Source organism: Salvelinus sp. IW2-2015, linkage group LG19 (genome assembly GCF_002910315.2).
Source record: "Salvelinus sp. IW2-2015 linkage group LG19, ASM291031v2, whole genome shotgun sequence".
NCBI lineage: Eukaryota > Metazoa > Chordata > Actinopteri > Salmoniformes > Salmonidae > Salvelinus > Salvelinus sp. IW2-2015.
The window spans coordinates 8,600,142-8,612,403 of NC_036859.1; the positions used below are offsets into that span (position 1 = coordinate 8,600,142).

At 40.3% G+C, this 12,262-nt stretch overlaps 1 pseudogene; it reads right to left on the reverse strand.

Annotated features, from left to right (window-relative positions):
• Positions 1-306: 306 nt before the first annotated feature.
• On the reverse strand, positions 307-9,458 carry LOC111979566 (zinc finger protein 791-like; annotated as a pseudogene).
• Positions 9,459-12,262: the final 2,804 nt, after the last annotated feature.

A 12,262-nucleotide genomic window follows, 5' to 3' on the forward strand; every position in this document is an offset into this window, starting at 1 on the left:
TTGCTTTGACACGCTTTTTCAGTTCTGCACACATTTTCTATAGGATTGAGGTCAGGGCTTCGTGATGGCCACTCCAATACCTTTACTTTGTTGTCCTATAAGCCATTTTGCCACAACTTTGGAAGTATGCTTGGGGTCATTGTCCATTTGGAAGACCCATTGCGACCAAGCTTTAACTTCCTGACCAATGTCTGAGATGTTGCTTCAATATATCCATTATTTCCTCCTCATGATGCCATCATTTTGTGAAGGCACCAGTCCCTCCTGCAGCAAAGCACCCCAAACATGATGCTGCACCTACCGTGCTTCACGGTTGGGATGGTGTTCTTCGGCTTGCAAGCCTCCCCTTTTTCCTCCAAACATAACGATGGTCATTATGGCCAAACAGTTCTATTTTTGTTCATTCAGACCAGAGGACATTTCTCCAAAAAGTACAATCTTTGTCCCATGTGCAGTTGCAAACCGTAGTCTGGCTTTTTTATGGCAATTTTGGAGCAGTGGCTTTTCCTTGCTGAGCGCCTTTCAGGTAATGTCGATATGGACTGTTTTACTGTGAGATAGATACTTTGTACCGTTTCCTCCAGCATCATCACAAGGTCCTTTGCTGTTGTTCTGGGATTGATTTGCACTTTTCCACCAAAGTACATTCATCTCTAGGAGACAGAACGCGGCTCCTTCCTGAGCGGTATGACGCTGCGTGGTCCCATGGTGTTTATAATTGCGTACTATTGTTTGTGCAGATGAACGTGGTACCTTCAGGCATTTGGAAATTGCTCCCAAAGATGAACCCGACTTCACTTTTAGCTGATTTCCCATGATGTCAAGCAAAGAGGCACTGAGTTTGAAGGTAGGCCTTGAAATACATCCACAGGTACACCTCCAATTGACACAAATTATGTCAATTAGCCTATCAGAAGCTTCTAAAGCCATGACAATCATTTTCTGGAATTTTCCAAGCTGTTTAAAGGCACAGTCAACTTAGTGTATGTACACTTCTGACCACTGGAATTGTGATACTGTGAATTATAAGTTAAATAATCTGTCTGTAAACATTTTTTTGGAAAATTACTTGTGTCATGCACAAATAGATGTCCTAACCGACTTGCCAAAACTATAGTTTGTTAACAAGAAATTGTGGAGTGGTTGAAAAACGAGTTTGAATGACTCCAACCTAAGTGTATGTAAACTTCCGACTTCAACTGTACATACCATTCGAAATGTAACATATCATACTAAATGGGGTGTCTCGAATTTACGTAAAGAATAATACGAAATACTGAGACCAGGTTGGTATCACCTGTATCTCATTCTTCTCTCAGATTAAATCCTGGAGAGGGCTTGGGTCAGTGTTTCCCTGTTAAGCTGTTGGTCGAGTTTGGTCTTTGTCATTGTGTCACAGGTGTGACGAATGCCCTATACTGTGCATGCTTTGGCCCAGGTGCTCCTAATTTAGTATTTGTTAACTCCGTGATTAAATGAAAGATGTGATTGTCTCCCTGTGTTTCCCTGCCCCTTTATAACCCTTTCTGTTTGGGGTGCGGCCGCCTTGGGGAAGGTGCAGGTGAGAGGGAAGCTGTGTTTGTGTTGAAGCTGTGGCCGAGCTCCTTCGGAAGCCTTGGTTTTACTAAGAGAAGTATTACCTTCCACCTGAACTGAAACCTGTTGTTGTTATTTGATGGTGTTACTTGTTTTATGGTGTATCCTCCATCTTGTGCTGAACAAAAGCTTACGCTACTGTGGTTCATGGAAACTGAGATTGACCATTCTTCCATGTTCTTCTACTCAAACCCAAACTAAAAGAACCGGTGTTGTCTATGGTAGAACTGTTATTCAGAGCTCCCTATTCTTAGTGTAAACATAGGGTGGTGTAGTCTGATCTATGATACTGACTGAGCTTAGTCACAGCCCCTTTCGTCCAGGGTCTGACAATTGGGCATCTCATTCCCCCCTGAATCATCCAAAGACTTATTGTCCTCATCTGCGTCAATGTCCTTAATGGGTTGGTATTGACTAATATCATTACTGTAGTCTTCGTGGAGGCTATTCAGGTCAACATCCTTCATGGGTTGGTATTGACTGATCTCCCGACTGTAGTCTTCATGGAGGCTATAGAGGTTCACARCACTACTCATGCTCTTATCTGAGTCATGAGGGAGCTCTTCAAAGAACTCTTCATAGCTCTTCAAACTGTTTGATTGTTGGCACCTTGTCATGACTCCMGTTTCACTGACGTTTTTCCTACATCTACCATCTACTGTAGACAGTAATTCCTTTACCATTACATCAGAACATTTCTCCCGACAAAGTCTTTTCGTTTTCAGGTGCTTCTTCAAATCAGTATGGAATATAAAAGTCTTRGGACACACCGGGCACTTCATGGGGCCATCGTAGTGTTTTAACATGTGCCTTCGCATGTCACATGTCTTCGAAGTTGTTTTCCCACAAACATGGCACTTTCTGGAACAGTCTTTTGTGTGTTCTTTCAGATCATGTGGGAACTGGAAAGTGTCCCCACAGTGAGGACACTTGTATTCACCAGGGTTGGATTGATCAATGTCCTTCATGGGTTGYTATTGACTGACCTCCTGACTGTAGTCTTCATGGAGGCTATTCAGGTTAACATCACTACTCATGCTGATATCGGAGTCATGAGAGAGATCTTCAAAGAACTCTTCAAAGCTCTTCAAACCCAACACAGGCCCGATCTTTGAAGGCCCACCTGTGTTGCTGGAGCTTGGTTGTTGGCACCTTGTCATGACACCTGTTTCATGAAAAAAATCCCTTGATCTACCATCTACGGGAGACAGTAATTCCTTCGCCGTCACATCAGAACATTTCTCCCTACAAAGTATTTTCATTTTCAGGTGCGTCTTCAAATCAGTATGGAATATAAAAGTCTTCGGACACACCGGGCACTTGATGGGGCCGTTGTTGTTGTGCTTTAACATGTGCCTTCGCATGTCACATACCTTCAAGATGGTTTTCCCACACACATGGCACTTTCTGGAACAATCTTTTGTGTGTCCTTTCTGATCATGTGGGAGCTGGAAAGTGTCCCCACAGTAAGGACACTTGTACTCACCAGGGACAGATTTGAGGTGGAGCCCGGTAGTAATTACTTCATCAGAACATTTCTCCCTACAAGATCTTTTTGATCTCAGGTGCGATCTCAAATCAGCATTTGATATAAAAGTCTTTGGACACGCAGAGCACTTGTATGCTCCATTGTTGAAGTGAAGTAGAAGGTGCCTTCGCAAACCCAGCATACGAGTAGTTATTTTCCCGCAAACATGGCACTTTATGGAGCAGTCTTGTGGGTCTCCTTTTACATGTTGTTTTAGGTCTCCTTGCAGATCACGATTTTTTTTCAATTCAGTTTTTTGCTGGACACTTTCTCCACAGTAGTCATCCCCATTGTCCTCGCCGTTCTCGTTATTGTTCCCTCCATCCTCATTCTTCTTCTCCTCACAGCCAMGCTTCTGGTGTTCCTCGAAGTCCTCACTGAATTCAAAGTCTTGCCCACACTGGGTGCATTGATGTGARKTCTGCTCAATGTGAGATCGCATGTGTCTTGTCAAGCCCAGTGTGTCAGTGAAAGTCTTGCCACAGAAAGAGCATGCTTTGARGCGTTGGCTTCTTTTGTGAGAGSTGTTGGATGGCTCAGGAGTTAGAGAGTCCTGAGGTACACTCTCTGAGTGTTCTTCTCTGTTCTGCCCTTTGGCCATATGACCCCTGTGCTCCTCTGAGTGAAAGTGTTGTATGGGCTGTTGCAATTCCTCCTCCTTTTTATGAGATGATGGACAATGAGGAGAAGCACGGACTCCACCTAGTGTTGAAAAGAGAGAAGTGAGCAAGACATCTCCATATTGACATGAACTCAATCAAAGTCAAAGAGCACAGCTTAGTGCTTGAAGCTTAATACAGTAAAGGGATACTGAACTTTCCTCAAATAAACATCAAGAAGTAAGAAAAACATCTAAAAATGGACATGAACTCAGTCAGAAAACAAGACCGATCCAGTGCTTCATAACAATAGAATAGAACACATCTCAATGCAGGTACGAATAGAATAAAGTGAAATTCCTCCAAAAAAACATCAGTGAGCTCCAAAACTATTGGGACAGTGACATGTTGTTTTGGCTCTGTACTCCAGCACTTTGGATGTGAAATGATACAATGACTATGAGATTAAAGTGCAGACTGTCCGCTTTAATTTGGGGGTATTTTCCTCCATATCGGTTGAACCGTTTAGAAATTACAGCACTTTTTGTACATAGTCCTATTTTAAGGGACCAAAAGTATTGGGACAAATTCACTTATATGTGTATTAAAGTAGTAAAAAGTTAAGTATTTGGTCCCATGTTCATAACACGCAATGACTTCATACATTTGTTCGATGCATTTGCTGTTTGTTTTGGAAGTGTTTCAGATTATTTTGTGCCCAATTGAAATGAATGGTAAATAATGTATTGTGTCATTTTGGAGTCTATTTTATTGTAAATAACAATGGAATATGTTTCTGAACACTTCTACATTAATGTGGATGCTACTAGGGTTGGGCAGTATCCAGATGTCCACATCGTCATACCCAGTGGCAGTTCTAGCTTGTATGGCTCCCTGGGCGAGCCCCCCCTTCAGCCCCCCAACAAAAACAAAAAGCACCATGCTGCACTAACTGTCATTTTTATTACGACATTTGGACCAACACAAATAAAAAATCATAACATTTAAAACTATATAAATATAAAAATATATAAAAAAATAACTCATAAATATCAAAAAGAGGTAACAAATTGTAGTATATAAATACAAATAAAAAAAGAGAATTTAATTATTACCCATTACCCTATTGCTAACAAAAAAAACACAAATAAAACTAAATTGCAGTAGCCTGCCTAGCTCAAACTAGAATCAGGGCACCCACTCCGACAAGGTTAATTGACCCACAGTCCCACACGGTGACATGATATCATTGACGCAACGTGCAAATGAGCGATAGAAAACCGATTGCGCAAATGTCACCATTCTAAATGTATTTATATATATTTTTTTGTTTTGTTGGTGCGGGCGCCCCATACCGCCCCCGGCAAGATGCTGCCCTGGGCGGCTGCCCATGTCGCCTATGCCTAAATCCGCCACTGGTCATACCATCCTTCTCTCATCCTGGGATTTATATTATTACCAGTTTAGTACACAAGGGGGCGCCAAAGCATGCTAAAAAGACCATTGGGCGTCTGTTACCAGAATGCTAACAAGATTAGCACAAGTAATAACGAATGTCCATGGAGGCTGCTAGCTAAAGATGATGAGTGCAAACGAGAGACATTGCGCAAATTAACATGCTTGTCTGAAGGAAGAACTGTCTCTGAAGCAGCATGTGTACACACTGTGTCTGTATGGAGTCTGGAGTCTCTAGGGCAACAGGCCTGCCTGTTCTGCTTGTGAAGATGGGGGAGGAGCAGACTGGCCAAGAATGGAGAGGAGAAAAAATGCAAGGAAATCAAAAGATCGCAGTGGCAACTGTACAAAGAGCTTTGACTTCTCAAACACGGCAGAAATCTTACACAATATGATTCTCCCTTAATTCAGTAACTTACTTCGATAACTAGCAAGTTAAACTTAGGTGTCACGTTAATGCAGAATTATTAATATTTCACGCAGGAAAAAAAGAACGCATAAGAAATCTCTTGCTGTGTTTTGTAAATCAGATCTAAAATGCTTCTTATTATAATTTCAGTTAAAAAAAATTGATTCCGTTGCAATTCACTCAGATGAGAATTCACGAATGGGCATTCTATCAGCAGACAGCACTCTGACTGATGTGTAGCTATTTTTCTCTGGTACTTTTCTCTGGTAAAATGCAAGATTAACTTTAGGAAATGTAGCTGGCTACAGTCTTTCTGTGATAAACATTATAAATATGATGGCCATGCATCGTTTTTGCAAAAAATACTTAGCTTTTTCATTGTAAGCTCATTTACTTGTGTGGCTGCAAACCAAATAGCGTTGCACTTCTGTTGTCATCTGATGAAAATGAAGCTATTTTCTGCCAWATGTGTTGCACTAATATATTTTCTGTGAAGGAAAACTATAGTTGAATGTGCCTGATCACTCTGTTGACTTTCAAGATAAAAAGCGACCCCTGTCAATACACAGCTGGACTCACCTGCTACCGCTTTCTCCCATTGTGCTATTTACAAACAAACACGTAACTGGCTCAACTGTTCTGGGGAACTATGATAAGCTTGATAATGTAAAATAATGTGACCTGGGAAACGAAGAACGCAATCTGCTAACGTATTGCACAAGTTGACCTGCAGGTATTGACTTAAAAAGTGGCTGCAAATATGAAAATGTATTWAAAAAAAGTTTKAACGGTATTGAAACACCATCCCGTGGCTATTTCCAAATACCACGGTAAACGCTATATATGGTATACCGCCCAAGCCTAGCTSCCATGATTACGGATAATCTTGAATGAATCTTGAATAATGATGAGTGAGAAAGTTACAGACGCACAAATTTTATACCCCCCAAAAATGCTAACCTCCCCTGTTATTGTAATGGTGAGAGGTTAGCATGTCTTTGGGGTATTATATTTGTGCGTCTGTCACTTTCTCACTTCATTCAGGATTATCCGTAATCATTGGAACATCCACATTAATGTAGAAGTTTTTAGAAACATATATTCTTATTTACAATAAAAGTGACTTCAAAATGACACTATTTACCATTAATTTCTATTGGGCARAAAATCATCTGAAACACAACTGAAACAAACAGCAAATGTACCCAACAGATTTGTAGTCATTGCGTGCTATGAATATGGGACCAAATACTTTTTACTACTTTAATACACATAAGTGAATCTGTCCCAATKARTTTGGTCCCCTAAAATGGGGCACTAAAAAAAGTTGTAATTTCTAAATTGTTCACTCGATATAGATAAAAAAAAACTCAAATTAAATCTGACACTCTACACTTTAACCTCATAGTGGTACCACTGRACCATTTCAAATCCAAAGTGCTGGAGTACAGAGACAAACAAAAAAGAAGACAAAAACTGTGTCACTGTCAATACTTTGGGAGCTCCCTGTAGACGCAAGGAAAGTATTTACTGAACTCGCAAGGGTATGATAAGCACTAGGCATGAATAGCATGGACGTTTAGGTATAGTAACCATTTTTCCCGCATCTTTAACYCTGTCATTTCTTGTTTGTTCATTATTTCAGAAGTTTTGCATGAGGAGCTGGACGTTCAGTGTTCTAAACACTAAGGAACACTCCTTACCAGAATCATTGACAGAGGTCCTTTCATTGACAGAGGTCCAAAGTTCTTTATCTGATGGTTCAGCATCTTCCCTGAGGACAGACCAAAATGAAAGTCAGGTATGATTTTCAATGGGTAAGTTCACTGCCAAGATCCCACAGTGCAAAAAGTGAAATCTGAGCAAGCCATAATATCTTATATTGAGTGATAAGTTAAATTATATAACGTCATTGGCAAATAATTTGGCTTATGTTAACCAAAAAAAAGGCATAATACAAGTAATTTATCTTAATTCAATATATTTTCCCTTAATAACATTTACATTTTAGCAGACGCTCTTATCCAGAGCAACTTACAATTGTGAGTGCATACATTTTCAGATTTTTTTCCCCTTTTCATACTCGTCCCCTGTGGGTATTGAAGCCACAACCCTGGTGTTTCAAGCGCTATGCTCTACCCAACTGAGCCACACAGGACCATATATTGTATTAAGCCTTTTTTAAAGTTAAAATAAGCAAAATTATCTGCCAATGACATGAAATAATTTAGCTTGGTAAAAAAAAACGAAGAAAAAAATGTAAGTGAATTATCCTTCAATATATTATAGCTTGTTTTCGATTTCACTAGCCACCACTGTAGCGACATTCAAATCTMTTTTTCATCCTTCCCCTAATACCCCTCGAATCAGGGACCGATTCAGTCCTCTCTGTACACTAGGTGACTGTATTCTCTGGTCAATRAATTATATRAATAAATCAATTTACTACCTGGGAGAAAAGAAAACCAGCAGCACTGCAGACCTTGAGGCCTGGATTTGAATACGTCTGTTCCACAGCTGACACTCACTCAGTTTCAGGTGAGTGCTCTCTTTTCACACTCTTTGCCTCGGTCTTCTCATTTCTGACACCACGTCCTCTTTTCTGTTTTCTCTTTCTGCCTCTTCTTTTCTGTCCTTGGGATCCCGTGGCCTCAGCCTGCAGTTTCCCTCTCTGTATACAATATATATGATAGTCATAAAAATGCACAGTCTGACTCAAAGCCATGCCTTTTCATATGTTTTCTTTAATGAATTTAAATGTATCACACCTATGTAAAACTTCAAAACAAGGTGGATAAACATGTAGATAATACTAGATAGATAATACTAGACGGCGTAGACACTTATCCAAAGTAACTTACAGTATACAGTGACATCACATGATATTAACGTGTTATAAAAGTGTTATAAAAGTGGATAATTAATGATAGCGAGGGAGAGAAAGGGGAAAGATATAGTTGTCACATTTTTACATTAAGTAAAAACCAAAACAAACAAAAAAGTAATGTCATTTCAGCCCAGTCCAAAGGCAACGCTGAGTTTGCCCCCCAGGTGGGGACAGAACTCACTCTGGTACAATGYTGCCGTGACTCGAGATTACAAATCGGCTGTAGCAGACTACTAGGGAGTGAGTGTAGTGGATGTGGAACTAGCAGGCTGGAATTGGTAGCCGTCATGGGGTGATGTCACCCGCGCCGAGATCTCACGGCAACTATTTCTCATTGAGTAACAAGCTCCGTCTGTCAGCACGGTTGACTTCAGTGCCAAGGGTTGTGTAACAGAGAGAGGGTGAGATGGAACTCACTCGCTTACAGCAACATGTTGGTGCTCCATTTGCCTTCCAATCTGGGCCCATATTCCTAACGCTTCTCAGAGTAGGAATGCTGATCCTCTTAGTTATTCTGATCTGAAAGGAAAAACTTATTCTAGATCCCTTCTACTCTGAGACACTTTGTGAATACAGCCCCAGGTTTAGGAGAGCTATGGCCATARAATACAATGAAATATAGGGAAAGTGGTAGGAAGTTGTTGCAGTCCATCATTTTCTTAAAACCTCAAATTGGAGTGCCTTTAGTATTGTCGTATCTATTGTTGATACCGGTATCACCTGTATCTCGTTCTTCACTTCTCCGCTTGTCTCTGATTGAGAATCCTGGAGAGGGCATGCCTCAGTGTGTGACACCTGCTCCTCTGTTAAGCATTCGGTTGAGTTTGGTTCTTTGTCAWTGGCCATCTCATTTCCCCCTGAATCATCCACAGACCTTCTGTCCTCCTCTGGGTCAACGTCCTTAACGGGTTGGTATTGACTGATCTCTGCCTGACTGTAGTCTTCATGGAGGGTATTCAAGTCAACATCCTTAACGGGTTGGTATTGACTACATCAGAAAGCTTAAAAAACATCTAAAAATTGGACCATGAACTCAGTCAGAAAAACAAGAACGATCCAGTCTTCCATAACAATAGAATGACGACACGATCTAATGAGGTACAAATAGAATAAAGTGAAGCGATGCAGGAACAATTCCTCCAAAAAAAACATCAGTGAGCCTCAAAACTATTGGCGGCATGTGACATGTTGTTTTGGCTCTGACTCCAGGCACTTGGAATGTTGACATGATACACATGGCACTATTGAGATTAAAGTGCGACTGCTCCGCTTTTAATTGGGGGTATTTTTCCTCCATATCGGTTGAACCGTTTAGAAAATTACACACTTTTTGTTACATAGTCCCTTTTTTAAGGGACCAAAAGTATTGGGACAAATTCACTATATATGTGTATTAAAGTAGTAAAAAGTAGCTTATTTGGTCCCATGTTCATAACACGGCAATGACTTCATACATATTGTTCGATGCCATTTGCTGTTTGTTCTTGGAAGTGTTTCAGATATTTTTTGTGCCCATTTGAAACTGGAATGGGATAAATAATGATTGTGTCATTTCGGAGTGTATTTTATTGTAAACAATGGAATATTGTCTGAACCTTCTACATTAATTGGATCTACTTAGGGTTGGCCAGATCCAGATGTCCACATCGTTCAACCCAGTTGGCAAGTTCTAGCTTGTTATGGCTCCCTGCGGCGCAGCCCCCCCGTTCAGCCCCCCAACAAAAAACAAAAGCCCATGCTGCACTAAACTGTCATTGTTTATTACGACATTTGGACCAACCACAAATAAAAAATCATAACATTTAAAACTATTCTAAATATTAACAATAATAAAAAAATAACTTCATAAATATCAAAAGAGTAACAAATTGTAGTATATAAATACAAATAAAAAGAGAATTTAATTATTAACCCCATTACCTAATTGCTAACAAAAAAAACCTACAAATAAAACTAAATCTGCCAGTAGCCTGCCTAGCTCAAACTAGAACTCAGGGCCACCACTCCGACAAGGCTTATTGGACCACAGCTCCCACACGGTGGACTGATATCAATTGACGGCAACGTGCAAAAATGAGCATAGAAAACGATTGCGCAAATGTCACCATTCTAAATGTTATTATATATATTTTTTTGTTTTTGTGGTGCGGGCGCCCCATAACGCCCCCGGCAAGATGCTGCCACTGGGCGGCTGGCCCATGTGCCTATGCCTAAATCCGCCACTGGTCATTACCATCCTTCTCTCATCCGTGGATTCTATATTATTACCAGTTTAGTACACAAGGGGCGCCAAAGCATGCTAAAAAGACCATTGGGCGTCTGTTACCAGATGCTTAACACATTAGCCAACGTAAATAACGGAATTGTTCCATGAGCGCTGCTAGCTAAAGATATGAGTGCACCCGAGAGACATGCGCAATATTAACACTGCTTGTCTGAAGGAAGACTGTCTCTGAAGCAGCATGTGTACACCACTGTGCTTATGCTTCTGGAGTCTCTAGCTCGGCAACAGTGCCTGCCGGTGTTCTGCTTGTGAAATTGGAGGAGCAGACTGGCCAAGATGGAGAGGGAAGAAGAAAATGCAAAAAAAAAAAAAAAAAAAAACAAAAAAAACAATGGAAAATCAAGAAGATCCAGTGAGCAAACTGTACAAAGAGCTTTGACTTCTCAAACACGGCCAGAAATCTTACACAATATGATTCTCCCCTTCAATTCAGTAAAACTATCACTTCAGATAACTAGAAGATATAAACTTGGTGTTCACGTTTAATGCAGACATATTAATATTATCACGCAGGAAAAAAAGAACGCTAAGAAATCTCTTGCTGTTTTTGTAAATCAGATCTAAATGCTTCTTATTTATTAATTTCAGTAAAAAAATTTGATTCCGTATTTGCAATTCACTCAGATGAGAATTTCACGAATGGGCATTCATCAGCAGACAGCACTCTGACTGATGTGTAGCTATTTTCTCTCTGGTCACTTTTCTCTTGGTAAATGCAAAGATAACTTTAGGAAATGTAGCTGGCTCAGTCTTTCTGTTTGATAAAACATTATAATCATGATGGCCATGGCATCGTTTTTGCCAAAAAAAGACTTAGCTTTTTCATTGTAAGCTCATTTACTTGTGGCTGCAAACCAAATAGCGTTGCATTCTGTTGTCATCTGATGAAAATGAGCTATTTTCCTGCATATGTGTTGGCACTATAATATTTTCTGTAAGGTAAAACTATGTTGAATGTGCCTGATCACTCTGGTTGACTTTCAAGATAAAACGCGACCCCTGTCAATCACACAGCTGACTCACCCTGCTCCGCTTTTCTTCCCATTGTGCTATTTACAAACAAACCGTAACTGGCTCAACTGTTTCGGGAACTATGATAGCTTTGATAGGTAACAATGAATGTGACCCTGGGAAACGCAAGAACGCAATCTGCTAACCGTATTGCACAAGTGACCTGCAGGTATTGACTTAAAAGTGGCTGAAATATGAAAATGTATTAAAAAAGTTTAAACACGGTATTGAAACACCATCCCGTGGCTATTTCCACATACCACGGTAAACGCTATATATGGTATAACGCCCACAGCCTAGCTCCATGATTACGACATAATCTCTGAATAGAATCTTGAATATATGAGTGAGAAAGTTACAGACGCACAAATTTTATACCCCCAAAAATGCTAACCTCCCTGTTATTGTATAGTGAGAGGTTACGCATGTTTTGGGGTATTATATTTTGGCGTCTGTCACTTTCTCACTTCATTCAGGATTATCCGTAATCATT